The sequence below is a fragment of the Corvus brachyrhynchos genome, unplaced genomic scaffold (assembly GCF_000691975.1).
Source record: "Corvus brachyrhynchos isolate BGI_N302 unplaced genomic scaffold, ASM69197v1 scaffold116, whole genome shotgun sequence".
Lineage (NCBI taxonomy): Eukaryota > Metazoa > Chordata > Aves > Passeriformes > Corvidae > Corvus > Corvus brachyrhynchos.
In genome coordinates, this window is record NW_008240221.1 from 14,280,141 (window position 1) to 14,297,303 (window position 17,163).

At 40.6% G+C, this 17,163-nt stretch overlaps 1 protein-coding gene across 2 annotated transcripts in view; it reads left to right on the forward strand.

The window, feature by feature from the left end:
• CLIC5 (chloride intracellular channel 5) overlaps positions 1-17,163 on the forward strand; it is a 79,791-nt gene that overhangs the window by 50,577 nt on the left and 12,051 nt on the right. The window lies entirely within an intron of this gene.

The window sequence follows — 17,163 nt, forward strand, 5'->3', positions numbered from 1 at the left end:
AATAAATGGCTGTCCTAAAGGTGTCTGCATCTGGCCATAAGCAGGGGTGGAATTCAAGGTCTGATATCCACTACAGTGAGATAAGGAATCTAACCCTGCAAAGCACTCCACATTTTCAGAAGCTGCAGTATGATTAAAGGGAGCTTTCCCTAGTCCTGCATAACAAACCCTTGGTTTAGGTACTCTTGTAAATGACAATTAAGCACACCAAGGTTATAGGGACAAGAGCTGTTAAGCTGCAGAAGAGACCCAATCTTTGCTCCCTGCAAACATCCTCACTCCATTTTTGTTAGCTGGTTCCTGCTCCTGTCTTATCCAGACACTGCAGTCTCTGAATGTACTGATGCTCAACTTTCCTCGTCAAAGTAGAGAAAAGCTTCTAGCTTAATTTTAGCTGGAGTGCTGCACTGCAAGGAGAATAAAGCAGAGATGGGCAGAGTAGAACTGGATCTTTCTATCTATAACTATGTTCTTTCTATCAATGAAGTTAAGTCCCTGAGGACCTTGGGGTCCCTGGGACTGTCAGTGCAGACCTCAATTTCAGCAGAGTAATTGACTTTCAGTTTTCAAGGGCTAAGGCAGAATAGTTTCTCCCTTATCCCGGGGAAGTTTTACTCACCTTCTGTCCAGTTCATCTGAACAGCAGCACTTATTCTGAAGGCTGACTTGGATGGAAGAGAATGAGTTAGTCAAAAAGTAATTGTGTTAAATTTCTTGAGCATTGAAATGACTGTGTGCGAAGAGGAAAGGAGAGCAACACCATGTACATATTTCTTAATGAACCTATTTCTTTTTGATTGGTATTTTGTAAATATTTGTAAAATTGCAACACTGATTCAAAAGGGATCTGGGGCCCTAGCCCTGATCTGTTGTGTATCATTTTACAACAGGTCCTGCTGCATTATTCAAAATAATAGAATAGAATCCCAGAATCCCAAAAGCTGCAAAAGACCTTGAAATCATCAAGTCCAACCTCTGATCACGACCCTGCCAATTAAAGCATAGCACTGAGTCCCACGTTCAGTCACTTCTTGAAACTTCCAGGGATGGTGACTCCACCACCTCCCTGGGCAGCCTATTCCAGTGCTTAACAGCCCTTTCAGTGACTAAATTCTTCTTGATGTCCAGCCTGACCCTCCCCTAGTACATCTTGGGGCTTCCTATTGGAGTAAATAATTTTTATATTATATTAATATTATAGTATATTATCTTTATATATATCAAATAAATTTTATACATTTGTTTTTATATATTGCAATATTATATTTGTATTGTATTATATGATAATTTTATTTTTCCTATATAACAGCAGAAGTAGGTGTATATAGTTCTGTGACAATAAAAAGAATTTTATAAACATAAAATATAATAACTTAGGTGAAGTCCCTTTCCCTGTCTCCACATGAGCAGGTGAGATCCAAAAAGAATAGAAATGGCTGCTTGTGATTATCATAAATGCTTTCTGTAGCTCCCAGCTCGAGATAAGGGTAATGTGTGTCTCAGTCATCTTCTATATCCTAGCTCCAGCTGACTCCAGTGCTTGGGTTAATCTGGAAAGCCACACCGGTGACTGGAACATCAGTTGCACATGATCAAAACACAAATAGAGAAAGAGTTGGTAGTAAATTAAAAATAGATTATAGAACCCAGATCATTATATAAACAATAATTTGGATTTATTTTAATTGGCAATAGGGTGGTGTTGGATAGGAAGGTGGCTAAAGCACCAAACATCAAGCACCAAACATTGTTTAAATTATGTTCTCTTGACTCAGGATTCAGGGAAGTGAATTCAATAAGGCGTGGGATATCAGGCTGGGAGTTTGTGGCACCAGCCTATCTCTAGCTGTGAGAAATGTGGGTTAGGTGTAATTGTGTGTGACCATTCCTTTTAGGGTACTGGTTTAGGGCAGGTCGTGTGGTCTGTGCAACGTGAGCTCTCACCCCAGCCTGGGGCTGTTACATCTCTGCAGAGAAGTGGCACAAAGTGTTTGGGATAGTTAGTGATATTTATGCAGCATGAGGGTGTTGGATGTGAGAATTGCTGAGAATCTAATGCACACCGAAGAGAAGCCCAAGCTGCTGTCTCTCCCAGTGGAGTTTGCAGCCGGGGCCATGCAGAAATGTCACACTGCAGGTGATGCCACTGCTGGCTGTGTCACTGTGGTATTTCCTGTCCTGATAGCGCTGGAGAGATGGCACTGCTAACACAGTCTGTAGCCTTTACATAGCTAAATGATTTTTTCTTTTTTTTTTTTCCCCCTGATAGTGGAAAAGTTACTGAAGACAATAAGAGATTGTTAATTTATTGTTTTAGTGTCTGTCTGAGTCCTCGTATGGGAATGAACAGATGCAAGGATACATTTGTACCTCTGTTTCTAAGATTGCGACACCCTCTGCTGGCAAATATGTGAATGTATAAAGCAAGCAGCTCTCTGCACAAGCGGCTTTACAATCAGGGCCGAAACATCCCGTTAACAAAACAGAGTTCTTTCTGTCAAGACAGTTTCCTCTTGCAAATGCAACATCGTCAAAAGAGAAGTGCTTCAGAGTAACCTATCAATTTTGACAAAGTTTTCATGGAAAAAATAATGTTTTCTCTGGATGAGTTAAATTGTCTTTGAAGTAAAAATGCTTTAACATTACAGAGAAAAATAGTGGGTTTTTTTTCTGGATTCATGCAGTAGTTCATTAGCCACACACCGTTATGTTTTATGCTTGGCACAGAAGCAGGTGATAACCTTCTCCTGTAAGTCTGCATGGCAATATGTTATTGATAATGATTCATTTACTTACCAAAGGTATTTGGCAGTGAGGCTGCCCTGATTTAATAGTTCCCTGAATTTCTGATTCTTTTTTTCCATCTTTGTTTTCCTAACTTTTCTGTCTTATAAAAACGTTGAAAGTTTTGGAATGGGCTGGCGAGGGCTGTAAGCCCAGAAGCAAACGTGCTCATGCCATATCAAAGTCCCACTACTTTTAAGCTTCTTGAAAGGGAAGAAATTGATTCCAGATTCTCAGGATGTGGCAAGCTGTGTTTAAAGAAAGTGTGTGCATTTATTATTTCAAGTCAGTTCAATCAGAACTTGATTCCTTCCACCCCCTGTGCCACTTGATAATTTTATAACAGGCCTGTTTGAAGGAGTCATCTCCTTGTTGTGGGATTAGATCTGTGTCTCAGTAGAACAACTGGATTATTCAGTTCTCCAGCTGTTGTCACCACACGTCACCCCTTGTACCTGAAATGACAAGTGCTCATTCACACACGGACAGGAGTCCTTGGGGAGGGTTCAGTGACAATAGTCTTGAAAATTATTCCCTGGATTCTCTTGCTCAGGTTTTCACGGCCAATTTGAGAGTTTTTTGTTGCTTAGTGATTGTTTAATACCGAGAAGGAGGTCTTGTCTGAGCACAGGAAAGTAAATTGAGGTCTTGTGTGTTTGCTTTGGTTCCTCTGGTTGATGCTGAGCAAGTCACTCACTCTCTCTACAGTCACCAGCATAGCAACAATTTATGTATTCATAGGAGGAGGGTGAAATCTAATTAATTGGAATGCTGTGTACATAGCATCCTGCTTATTATTTTTACTTGCTAGACTGTGTACTGCAAACTGAGGGGACAGCCTGAAGTAACCACCCATTAGCTGTTCCGCCTAAAATTGTGAGTTCTTTGGCTCGTAGAATGAGCCCTTTGATTTCATGTAGGAGCTTAAAAAGTTGTTCTTGAATTGAGTTCTTAGGGGGCACCAGCTCCAGTGTGGGTGGGCGCATTCATTAGTGGTACGGAAGGATATTTCACTGTACAGCTCCTCAGAAGGCGCTGAGCTGGGAGACCACCAACATGATTTCATGCGGAGGAATTTCCAGCCGTCTGACCAGAGGACTCTGCTTGTCTGGTTTGGATTTACATCAAGAGGCCAAAAATAAAAGCGCATTTAAATCATTAACTCACATGTGATTAAATGCTGTTCACCTCTTTCAGTAGCTCCATCACACTTTGTGGTTTGGTGCGTGAGGTGGGAAATGTCTCCCTCAGTGTGCTGTGTATGTACACGTGCAGTAGAAATGCACACACACGTACAGGGCTGGAATTAAAACTGCCCTACATCAGTTTTACACTGTGGAGTTAGTCCTGCTAAGTGGAGGGTCAGACCCATAGCACAGGTATGTGCACAGGCTCAGTGGTGCACCCTGATCCTTCCTAGTAGCCATCACATGCCTCTTGTAAAAAGCAGAAAGTCTGTTCACTCCAGACCCCAGCTTAGAATATTCACAGCAATACCAACTCCGTGGTCAGACCCTCTGTGGCACTGAGGCAGGGCTAGGAGCTCCGTGATATGGTGGGGCAGGCTGTGACATCCTGAAAAGTCTGGACTGGTCTGGCTCCAGAAGCAGGAGAGCAAAACATCTGTCCCCAAGGCATGTCCCTGTGTGGTGGGGAAGGGCAGGGAGTCAGCTCTCTTCCTTCCAGCCTGGCTTCTCTCAGCCAAAGGGGTCAGATTATAACTGTAACTGTGATATGGCTTCTCCTGAGTCTTTCATCCTTCTGACCTGTTCTGTGCCTAAGGCTTCACCCTGTGCCCACCAAAGCTCCTGGCAAAGCTGCTCTTGAGTTTGCCAGAGCAAGTTTAAAAACCTGTTCAAATACTCTTGTATTGGTGGGAAGTTTCCTGTCACAGGGATCTTGGATCAGACACTAATTTGGGACCAACATTAATGCTTTATGCTTTTTGAACAGATTTTCAAGGTGCCATATAAATACATAGGTATAAATATATAAATATGTGTGTGATGTCTGTGTATCAACTTGGCATTAAATGTTTTTCTTCCTGTTCTTTACTTGAAGAATTTCCACTTCATTTTCCACTTTAAACCCCACGTCTGTCCAAGGCCCAGCACAAATCACAATTTTTCCTGTGTTGTGACAGTACCAAGTTTTCTCTGTCATACAATCAGGAAGGACTTGAAAGAGCTTTTAAAATTGTTTTAAAGAGAAGCATTTGCTTTGTGATGGAACACATCAGGATGACAGTTCTAGTGGAAGGTGTCCCTGCCCCTGGCAGGGAAGTTGGAAATAGGTGACCTTTAAGGTCCCTTCCAACCCAGGCCATTCCATGATTCCATGTTGATTCCATGATTCTTTAATTTTGGCCTTTGAAGCACAAAAAAAAAAAAAAAAAGCTATTTCAGAACATTTTAAACGAGTTTTTATTACTCCCCCTGAGCTGAATAACGTTGGGCTCATGGTAGCTAAAGTGCTTGGCAGCTTTACAAAACCAGCCCTAATATAAAAAATACCCAGTCTTTAAAACATATGTAAAATAGCTTTTCTGCAACATTTGTGGCACATAAAGTACCAAATACATGTTGGTGAGTGTGATATAAAGCTTTTATTGCCATTCGTTTGGGATACCCACATAACTCACTCATGATATGCTAATAAAACTGTTCACTCTGTCTCCTTGTTAAAACACACATATAAAGACCACTAAAACTGTGGTGATAGCTTTGTGCTAACTTGTTAAGAAGTGCTGCAAGTTGCATTTATCATCTGTCCCAAATTGCTTTATCTGCATTCTGCCCAGTAATCAAAGACTAAAATGCCCAGGAACAGCAGTTTGCAAAATAAGTTTTCTTGTGAAATAACTTTTTGAAAGTTCTCCTCAAAATCATGCTGGCTGGAGGCCCAGAGCCATCAATATTCTGTCTGGTACCAGTGACAGCTTTAAGGACCAATATCTTTTGACCTGCTGGAACTGAGAACTGAAATCTTATGCCATTAGAAAGAAGAGGTTTTCAGTTTTATAAAATAATAACACACCATCACCTTAATCTGAGAAATATGTACCTTACAAGGGAATATTTCTGAACTTTCCTTCTCTTAAGACCTTCCTAATTGAGGTAGGAAGATTTCCTGATGGAAATGTGAGAAACACTATTTGAAAACAACACAAAAGGAACATTTTCTGTAAGTCCAGATGTGATCAGACTGTGGGATCTTCAAGGCAGGGACGTGGTATGCCTGGTTAACAGTCTGAGATGCAGCCATTCTGGGAATAGTAAACATTTCCAATAAATTTACTAACAGACACAATTTTCTGACACATCTGTGCTGAAGCCAACTTTGAAGACATGGAATACCATAGGGTGGAAGAGAAAAACAAATGAAAGAATATATGTATTTATATAAATTAAAGTTATAGAACATGCTGAAGTCAACAAGGTTAATGACATGATGAAATTAAAGCATGTTCTCAAGCCCTTGCTGAGTCAGGGCCTATATGCAAGGCCAGGCCTAGACTAAAACACTTGCAATGGGAACAGTAGTTGGCAGACGCTCTCTTTTAAGAGGGAATTATTTCCCCTGTGTGTTTGAATATTCCTCCAAGTGCTGCTGGCTTTACTGGGATGCTTTGTTCTGTTTCCCAGCTGAGCTCCCATGCTCGCACACAGGAGCAGTAGCACAGCTGGAAGTGGATTAGAGCAATCTGGTGGCAGCAGTCCTGGGAGGAATTAAGCATCTCACTGCTGGAATGGGAGGCCTAAATTACATTATTATTTAGAATCGAGTTTTAACTTCATTGCTCTATGGTTTTGCCCTGGTGGATATCTCCCTTCGGTGAGATAGACTTGGTGTATCTTAAGTATGTTCCCCACAGCAAGGACTTAGATGAAGCTATGGCCTTGCTCAGTTCAGTGTCCAAATCTTATATAACCAAATGTTTGGGTTTAAACACCCAACTGATCTTGATGTCCAGACATGATTGTTCACAGGCTTATATTTAGCCACTGCAAGTTATCACATGGTAGAGAGCCCAGTGACTGGCTCCTAGGAGTCAGTTTGCAAAACTGTTCATGACCTCAAAGGGAAAAGCATTAGCCCAGGATCTGTTTTTCCCTAAACAGTTTGTTGTTGTTGTTGTTGTTTTTTTGTGTTTTGTTTGTTTGTTTGTTTATGCATGCAAATGTTCTTCATTAAATAAAAGGGAAAAGAAGAATGAGACAAATGAAAATAAGTGTTGCTAAGTTTCTTTATTAGATAGATCTTAAGTCATTGACTTTCAGCTTGAAAACAGTGCTAGAAATGAGGTGACAAAACGGGAATTAGAGAAATAATTCTTGTAAAAATATCCTAGTTCCTCAGATTGCAGAAAAAAGTAATCTGAATTTCATGGACTTTGAGACCAGAAGGCTCTTTGGGTTATTTACTATCATCTGCTACCAATCACATCCCAGTCAGTTTTGCCCATTGAGCAAACATGTTAATGTTTCGTCCTTAAAATTATTTGATTTGATTGAGCATAGAACAGGAGAAACTGAAGTGTCCTTGGTGCACTGAAGTGTATTTGGTCTTTGAGACTTTTTTCCAGTCCTTGAGCACTGTCTTACTGCTTTCCTTTGACCTCTTGCTGGAATTCCCAATGCCTTTTTTTTAACTGGGGACACCAGAACTGGGAAAAATGTTTTTAATACTTGCCACAACAGTTCAGTTGCAACAGAGGCAATGTGACCTCCCTACTAATACTTGAATTACTTTCATACATCCAGACTTAATTATAACTGATTTTGCTTCTGCTCCTTTCAGGGAGGTTGACGCATAATCACGATGATTCCTAAGTCATTTCATGGGGCTTGAAACAAAAAAATCTCAAAGGCAGAGAAACAATGGGAAAGAATTAAGATGTGAGTAATTTGTAAATCTCATAATCTCATGGCTTTTTGTCACAGTAGCCATTTTTGAATGCAGAAGACAGAAAATTTGGAAATATTAAATAAATCTATTTGAGACCAAGATTTTCTAAGTGAACTGAGGGATTTGAGAACTTAATAGCTTTCAAATTTCATCCTCAGGTGCTGCTAGCTAGGCATTGCTGTGTCTCCCCCTCTTGTGTCTTCACCGATGCTGGAAATAAATAACACAGTTGAAATCAGTGGAATGCAATTGGGATTATCCGGGTGTAAAAAGAAGCAGACTTTATTATTCTACATGCCTGGAATTGGAAGAAATTGATATTAGAGAGTCAAGCACCAACACCCTGTACAGGAACAAATGTCTTTGCTTAAATCTTGGAACACAAGGGGTCACCACAGCACTGCTGCTAAAGCCCAGCTGCACTCACTACCAGAAGCTCACTTTACTCTTACTTGAATTAAGATCGATCCATGTAGTTTTCCTTTGTTAGTCCCAGAATCATCTTATTTGCTCTTTGGTAGTAAACCAAAAGTATACACTCTGAGTGAACACACTTAAAAACTGAGATACAGGAGCGACAACCTCATACTATAAAGAACGTGTGTTTATAATCTGCAAAGCTTGATTTTATTTATTTATTTATTTATTTATTTCCGAGTTCCTGATGCAAATCAGCTTCTGCTTGTCTGCAGTTGCTTTAGGGACACCTGCACAAGATTAACATGGCAGAGGTCAGGATTAGGCCCTCGGCAACGTGCCCTAGAAGTGCTGCTTGTCCCTTACGTGCTGCTACAGAGTCACAATGATTTGTGAAACGCAGGTTCGATGCTGTTCTTCCTGGGGCACTTGTAGGCCAGTAGTTTTACATTCACTTGCTTCCTGCCCTCAGGGTCGCTTGGACTCCTAAGAGACTTGGAAATTAAGCTTTTCTTTGGTGTCATTTGAACACCTGGGTTTTCTTCTTAAAAACCAGCATATGAAGGTGCTCTGACCACATTCTTCATGATAATGTTACAAGTATTGCATTTATTTCTTTCCTTCATTGTAAAACTGGATAAGAGAAGGGAAGGAGGAAACCTGAGATTTCAGGAAAAAAAAAGAAACAAGTCAAAACAATCTTTCTGGATGCTTGAAAAACATGTTTAATTTACTTTTTAAGGCATTATTGATTCACCGGCTTTGCTAGGTTTAATTTGGGAGTAGGATAGATGGTATCACAAAAATAGAAAGATGCCAAGATGCCTTTTCTTGTTGCTATATTTACTATTTATCCCCCCCTAACCTGAAACCAGTCCACAGCTAGTGCATTACTGCTTTACTAATGTAAAGTTTGTAGCCAAAGAGTATTTTTATTTTGTATATAGGAAGTTTCAAGGAAAATGATTTAAATTATTTTTATAAGGCTATATAGAAAAGCTTGTGAGAAGAAGACACTCAGGTCTCTAAATCCAAGTAACCTCTTAATCCTTGGATCATTGTTCTCTATCTTAGGAAAAGGTAGCTGAGAATCGAGCTCCTAGTCTCTCTCATTCCTTCTATGGAGGTTTTGAGACACATCTGTCAAAATATTCCAGACTTTTTGAGTGAAGCCCGAATGAATGAATCAATCAATCAATCCACATCATCAGTCTGTAGATAGGGTGAGAAGGGAAGAGAAGAGAGATGATAAGGGAGGGATCATCTCACCTAAATCTGTCTAAAAGTTATACATTAATCATTCAAAAGTCCTTGTTTATTTCTGATCAATGGAGAGAGACATCAATGAATTTCTAAAGGACAGTTTGATTTTTCTTAAAATATGGGTCTAAAATTGGGAGAATTTCCTTTGGAGGTGCCGGTCCTTGATTGCCAGCTATAAGGGAGACTTGAACAATTAGGTCAGACTAATTACCTAACAATAAGATGGCTGAAGTTAGGCAAGGGGAATCTTACCCATAAGCAAATCAACATATTTTTGATGCGTCCAGGTTTCTGAGGGTGCTTTGGGTGTCCCTCAGCTGTGTCAACTCCATGCTCCTCTGAGTCCTGGATGAAGCCTGGGGCTTAGCACCTCCATTTCTCTGCACATATACAGAACAAAATCCATGTGCCTACATCTATGGAAAATATGTCCCTGTTTATGCCTGGTTCAGATCATGTCTGAAAGGTGATTTTTGACTAGAGTTGTGTGGCTGTTTCCATGTGTGCCCCTGTGTTGGTGTGACTCACACCCCTCCTGGTGTTAGCTCATCCCTACACTGACCAGGAGTAAAAAACCCCTTTTCACATCCCAGTTCTGACTTGTCTGGAGGATGAACATGGGCCCTTGTCCCCTAAAATAACCCAAAACCAGGAGAAAGTAGAGTTGAGGAAAAAGAAACAATAATTCATTTCTCTTCTGTGTACACAAACAGGTATTTGTTGATTCATTAAGTGGGTAGAGACAGACAGATCACAGCTCTTCCACATGGCTGTGTGGGCATTCACCTTTATTGTGGGAACATGTACAAGACTCTTTTCCAGTGAATATTGAATTATTTATCTGGAGTGGAACATCTTTAATAGGAGAGCTGAATCACCCCAGAAACTCCCTTTGGCCCAGACTTAGGCATCTAAATGCCTCGGGTGCATGGGAGCACACAACCTTCATCCTCCTGTGCATTTCCAATGGCTCTCTCAGTGACCTCCCACTCATTTGCTGCTCAGACAGAGCTGGGGAGTTTATGAGGCAGAAACATGCCAGGAAAGAATGCTGCAATGCTCAAATTGGCAATGTATTTGCCCTGTGGGGGGTAAACCCTAATATTTAAGTAACTTTTAAAAAAACTGGAGGTATTATCCTAGATCACTTGGATGAACTGTGGAATTATATTCAAAGGTTAGGATTCATCTTGCCTGACTTCACCTCCCTGAAAGTGAGGTGTCTAGTCTGAGCTAGTCCTTTAGGTTTCATGTGTAATTCCTGCAGCAAGAAGGGCATGTGTGGAGTGAGTCACTCTGGTTTGAATCAGGTGTCTCCGGCAGTTGGATGGAATTACCCTCTGGAGAGGCTCAGTCCCTCTGAGCAGAGAGGGAACCTACAGAACCAGCTCAGACAAGGCACCTGACTCCTAAATGGCTGGACAGAAGAACTCAAGGCAGCACTCACATCTCAAGCATTTTATTGAAATTCCCCCTTGAAAGAGGGGAAGATAAACTATTCAATATGGAGTACAGAGTCACGTGTATTGCAGTCACAGCCCTCCATGGAGAAGAATTAATCTATACAGATTAAAGTTACAATACTCTCTTGAGCCAGCCTGTAAAAAAGAAATGAGCAGGATGGAGAAAAAAGAGACTGAAAACATGAATCCTTGGGTTTTAATCAGACTGTCAGGCTAGTAGAATGATACTATTTTCTTACCTTAAATTGCTGTTTCTTAGCTGGTTCCCCTCTCCTACCAGAGAACAGTATTGGGTCTCATATAATATCAAACTGTGAATCTGGAAGTGATCAGGAAAGGTGGTTTATTTTTTTAAAGGAAAAATAAATCTCAGATTGTTTGATTGAGACTGTGAATATTTATGTACTGTTCCCCCTTTTCCCTCATTGTGTATTTCACCAAGTTCATTTGCGTGTGTTACAGGATAAATCTTACTGGAGGGCAGTGGAAGAAAGCAGTAAAAAGGGAAAACATCAATCAGTGATCAAGGGTAGCAGCAGGAATCATTCATTTTTTTACATGGATCATGGTTTGTTGAACTTGCCTAGGCTTGACAATTAAGAACCTTGCAGTTGTGCCAAGGTCAGCCTCAGGTAGTTTCAGGTGTTGGCTACAAAAGACAAGATGTTGTTGCTGGCCTCCAATGACTTTGTAGCCTTATTGTCACAGGGATAATCACTTAGAAATAGGGCTACATATATTTGTCCTTGACTTGGAGAAAATGTTTTGTGACAAAAGTTTTATTTAAGAAAAATGCCATGGGTGGTGTGGGTAACCTGATTTATTGGCACATGTGGGTGGAATTTTGTGAATAATAACTTGCTTTGGAAGGTAAAAGTATTTTCTCTCAAACTTTTTGAAACAGAAGGTTATTCTCCTTTTAATTTGGAAATGATATGTTAGTTTTTAAGATTACCAACATTTAAAAACTGATGTGAAAACAATTGGATGTCTAGGCATGACTTACTTAACCAACCGTCCCCAAACATGACTTTCTTGTTTTCATGTTTGTTTGGAAATATTGCATTATTTTGCTTAATGTTTGTTTAAAAAATTAACTATTTTTGCTCTTTTCACATAAATCAAGTAGTTTTTATGTTCAATTTGCTTAAAAATCTATTGTTCTTAGTACTCTGATTGTGCCCTCTATGCCTTGCATTTCTTTCCATAATAACTATCAAGTGAAATCCTTATCCTGCAAGAGGTTCCCCACAAACACATAAAAAAGGAGTCACCTCACCTCATTTTAGCTATTTTAAATTTAGGTATCCAGTCAGCCTATGAGAGAGAGTGGGAGAGAGAGTGAAGGAGAGATTGAGGCTCCTCTGGTGGTAATTTGGCTTTTCCTAGGCTACTATTTTAGGATGGAATTATTTGCCTTCCAGTGGCTCGTTCAGGCCACAGAGATTGGTGTTTATGTGCTTTGTCTGCTTTGCTGTTTCTCCTTGTCCCAGCATTAAGCAAGGAAGGAAATATTTGGAGTTCAAGGAAGGGGAAAAAGAGTCCTTGCCTGACCTCTGCAAACGCTGTGGGTGTGGGCAGCCTGAATTGGTTTTACTTTTTCCGAACCATTTTTCTTTTACTACTTTCTAGTTACTTTCCATTTTGCTTCAGCCTTATTTGACCCACTGAAAACAGAGATGGAAATGACTGATGATGCTGGAAGTTTTATGGTCGGTATTATTTCAGGGGTCAGATGAACTGATTATAACAGTATCTTTTGGCTTTAAAAGCTGCTGGAGAAATCCTAACCCCACTGAAGTCAACAATGAAGCAAAACTTCCATGGGCTTCAGGATGGCCAAAATTTCACCCTGAGTACCTATTAATGAATCTTTGTCATCTGGCCTTCTGCTTGACTTGCAGGATTGCTCCATGCATTACATTTTCCAATGTTTTGTTCAGATGTAGTATAAGTACTTCAAAGCACAAGGATTTCTCTCCATCTCCTGGAAACAGTTGCACAGGCTAATAGTTTAAGGAAGTTTTTGCTTGAAAATTTGAGTAACAGAGCCAAAGTCTGTTCTTGGTTGAACTGGAGTAAATATGGAATAGCTTGTTGACAATGCAGCGTTACTCTTCTTTTATGTCAGTGTAACCGAGAGCCCAGTTTTGCCAATATTAACTTTTGTTACATTATTTGTATTTCTGTGCATATCAGAATTTGTTAATTTCATTGTTCAACATCAAGTGACCTTCTGCTGAAAACAGAACATAATTGTGAATTAGGTATCATCAGCTAAATTGAACCTCACCCTGTGCATTTGACAGATGGTAATACATTCATTAAGTGTTCTGTGGTTGCTTTGAGGTTGGAAAGTGCTATTTTTCTGGCTTCTAACTCAGGATTCTTAAGTAAAGTTGTTTAAAATCATAGTTTTGAAGGGAGAAGAAAAATCACAAAAAGCTCATGAGGTTTTTTTTTTATTATTATTGTTGTTTACTATTGGTGGGATGACAAGGCAGGACTGTGATGGCTAGAAGTTGTCTTTGGCTACATAAGTAGCTCAGAATGAAGTAGAGAAGTCTGAGAGAGATGGTTCCACCATAGATTTTGTATATAAGTGGGTAGAACTTCTTGGAATTTGAGATTATATTAAATATATCCCAGTGGAAGCATTATGATGCTGGTGCCTTTGTGCTTGGTGATTCCACTGTCCAGAAAAATGGTTTCCAGGAGTTCAGACATTTCATCTGTTGCATGGATAAGCTGATGACAGGGCTTCTTTCTCAGAGCTGGTCACATTTGGGATCCCTAAGTTCCTACTGAAAGTCTGCAGGGTGGGGAAGCAATTGGAAGTAGAAATTTCGAAAGCAGCACAGAGCTGCATACTCAGGCCTGGTTCTACTTGGTGTTGTAATATTGAATTCTCCTCTCTGACATTACCAAGAAAATGCAAGAGTGAGGTTAGACACTTCAGGAAAAGTTCTCCCCACAGCTCATTTTGGGGTCACCAAGACCAAGTGTGGAAGAGAAAACTCCACTGAACACAGAGGAAGCTCTCAGGGTGTTTAATTCAAAGATATTCTTTTAATTACTCACTTCAGGGAAGATTAATCCCACCTATTAGCTGTTATCAGCAAACCTATTTAGTTATTTAATGATGTTTCCCAGAGGACAAGTTGCCAATGGAGTTAGGTGCTTAGCCACTTCTGAAATTCACTGTGGGTGATACTCTCACAAATGGGGAATTAGAAATTTTTTAGTTCTTCACATATTTTTAAATGTCTTCATCCAGTCTGGTGCTGTGACGTGTTCACATGACCCCTGCCCTGGTGAGTGCATCCTCTCCCCTGTCTTCTCAGTGGAAACAATGTAGTCATCCAGATTTTCATGAAATAGCCATAGTATGAGAAGTTTGGAATTAAATCCAAGTTTAAGGAATTAATCCAAGCTGAGTTTGGTCAGAAATGTGAGCCCAGGCAGTTCTTTCCTCAGGAAGAGTCCCAGAACATTCAGAGCTGTAGGCTATTCTGAAGAGGTTATTTCCTGGTCTCCATTCACAATTTTTCACCTTTCACATTATGCCTAAATATCTACCAGGTAAGAGAGAAAGTGAATCCCCCTTGAGTGGGGAATTCCCCAAGTACCTTCTCAAGGAATGTAAGATTTTGAATCATATAGATAAATCTGAATGTGTCAGGGGATCTTAAAAAGTAGGATTTGCAACATGGATATTTGCACATGGATTTCAAAAAATGCCTTGGAATTGACAGCCTTTAAAAATGTGACCCTGTGCACCTAAAATCCATTTGATATGGCAATTTTTTTACTTTAATTCTCTTAGTTTTTCAAATTTTTTTCACTATTTAATTGGAAGGAGAGCAGTTTTCTCTTACTCACTTTTTTTCTATTTTCCAGACTGTTCTGAGAGGTTTAATAGAATCAGAAGAGTTTTAATTAAATAAATGGGGTCATTGGTGTCACAAGTAGTTGTTCAGTTCTTGACTTCCAGGATAGAAGATGGTCCTGACCGTGTGGTGATTTCCTTGTGAGATGTCAGGATCCTGTGGGTTCCAGCAGAGCCTGTGAATTAGGTCACAGATGTATTGAACCCTGAACATATGCTTATTTCTGGCCTAAAGCTGTCATATGCAAGTGCCAAGTATGAATTCAGATAGATGTTTTTCTCACTGTCACAAACAGGCTTCACTCCAGGCATTGTTTTTGGGACAGCTGTGACACACTTTGATAGAGCAATGAGAGCAAAAAAACCCACCCCAAACCCTAATAAGTTCCAGAAAAGTTACATAAACACACCTCACCTGCTGCTCCTGTCTCCATGCACACACCTGACTGACCCTTATGGTTAGCATAAAGCATCAAACATCCTCCTGACGCTGGAATATTGCTCAGATGACTTGGAGAACCAACAGTCCTGCTGGGTGAAGGGAATACTGGAAAGTGGTCAGTGTTGAGCCAGTTCTCTAAAATCCAGATGAACAAAATTGAATTAAATCACAGTAATTCGAGTCCATTGTCTCTACATGAACACACTGTAAGAGGACACAGTCTGAGGCTGACCAAGAGAAGCAGAACTGTCTATTCAACAGGTGTTACAGGTCAAACCAAAAAGAGATCACTAAATCCTTTGAGTGCTGCCACACTCCACAGTTCCTACCCTCCTGTGGAAGTTGTAAGGCAGGACAGCTGCAGGCAATTAAAGGCACCACTGCCAGCATCTGACAGTAGAATGTCAGTGTCAAAATTCAATTTGAATTGATTAAATGAGGGATAGCAACACTTTTGTTTTATGGATGGCAGCACTTCAGTCGCTTTAGATGCTCTGCTTTCAGAAATAAAATTCCTTCCCTCCCTGCTATGTTTGTGGGGGTGTTTTCAGTGGGATCACAGTCATTTCTCCAGTCAATCAATTAAGCCAGGGTTTGCCACTGTGTCTCAGAGTCAGCCACAAAAGAGCTGGTGTGGTTCCCTGGTGCTGGGCCAAGAGGCTTCAGTGGGAGCAAAGCATCAAGCGGCTTAATCTGACTTCCACTGCTGGCACAGGTTTAATGGATGTTAGGGCAGCAGAGAAATCATGTTCTGTGGTGTTCAGCTCCTGCTCTCTCAGTGGCCCTGGATGTGCTGCCTTTCTCCCTGTGCCAAAAGCACAGGGGTAGCTGACAGCAAAGCCTGTGGAGTTACCTGTGCCAGGAAGGCTCTCTGTGAAAGGTGATTGCTGCAGCCCTTTAGAGCGCCTGTTGTGGTCCATAAATATATTTAGAACCATAGAATCGTAGAATTGTTTGGGTTGGAAAACACCTTAAAGACCATCTAGTTGCACCCCCCTGCCATGGACACCTCCCACTATCCCAGTTTGCTCCAAGCCCCATCCAACCTGGCTTTGAGCACTGCCAGGAATGGGGCCACAGCTTTTCTGGGCAGCCTGTCCCAGTGCCTCCCTAATTCACAGTCAAGAATTTCTTGCATATAATCAACCAAATTTCCCCTGTTTCAGTTTGAACCCATTGCTCCTTGGACTTTATCTCCATAGGCCTTGTAGTGCTACATCACCTGAGTAACTCTCCCCTAAGTTCAGTGGCAGTAAGTTACTCAGAGACATAAGATTTTACAGTATTAAGCCATTAATACTGACTCCAGCCTACATCTGCAGCAGGTATAAATCACTGCAGGTAATTTTCACCAGCTGAAATTCTGGCCCTAAGCCCAAAAGTCATGTTGTTATTTTTTCACATTGTAAATTCTTGCTGTTTCTTATTTATGTTGCTTTAGCACTTTGGGGCACTTGTGGGGGACCAGGACTCCATCATGCTTTTCACCCTTCAAACAGAAACACGAAAGACCCTTCTTTCCCCCAAGTGTTTGCAGTTTAAGTAAGACACAAATCTGCATAGAGTTATTCAGGTTTTTGTAAGTGCATTATTTCAAGCAAATTTTTCTGTTATGCTGAGAGTGAAGCATAAGAACACCAATTCCTTGCCTGGGTGAAAAATTTCCACTCTGCTGTAGAGGTCTACGTGGCATTTGAAGACTGGAATTTGTTGGAGATGGCAGCAGTGTGGGACGTGATCTTCAGTAACTGAACTAAGAGGTCTGGAGTCTCCTTTCCATTGAGAGACCCTATTTGAGATCTCTCAAAAAGAGCATTTGCACCCAAGCTGAACCAGAGTTAAATGGGAATTTTAACACTGGCTAATATCTAATTTGTAGTATATCTTTCAGCTGCACGGAGCTCTGGTTAGCATCTTTGGAATTACTGCTATTGCCTTTAATTACTCTGGAAGGGGGTTGAAAGAAGTAAAACTAAGGCTTGACAGAGCTGAAGTAA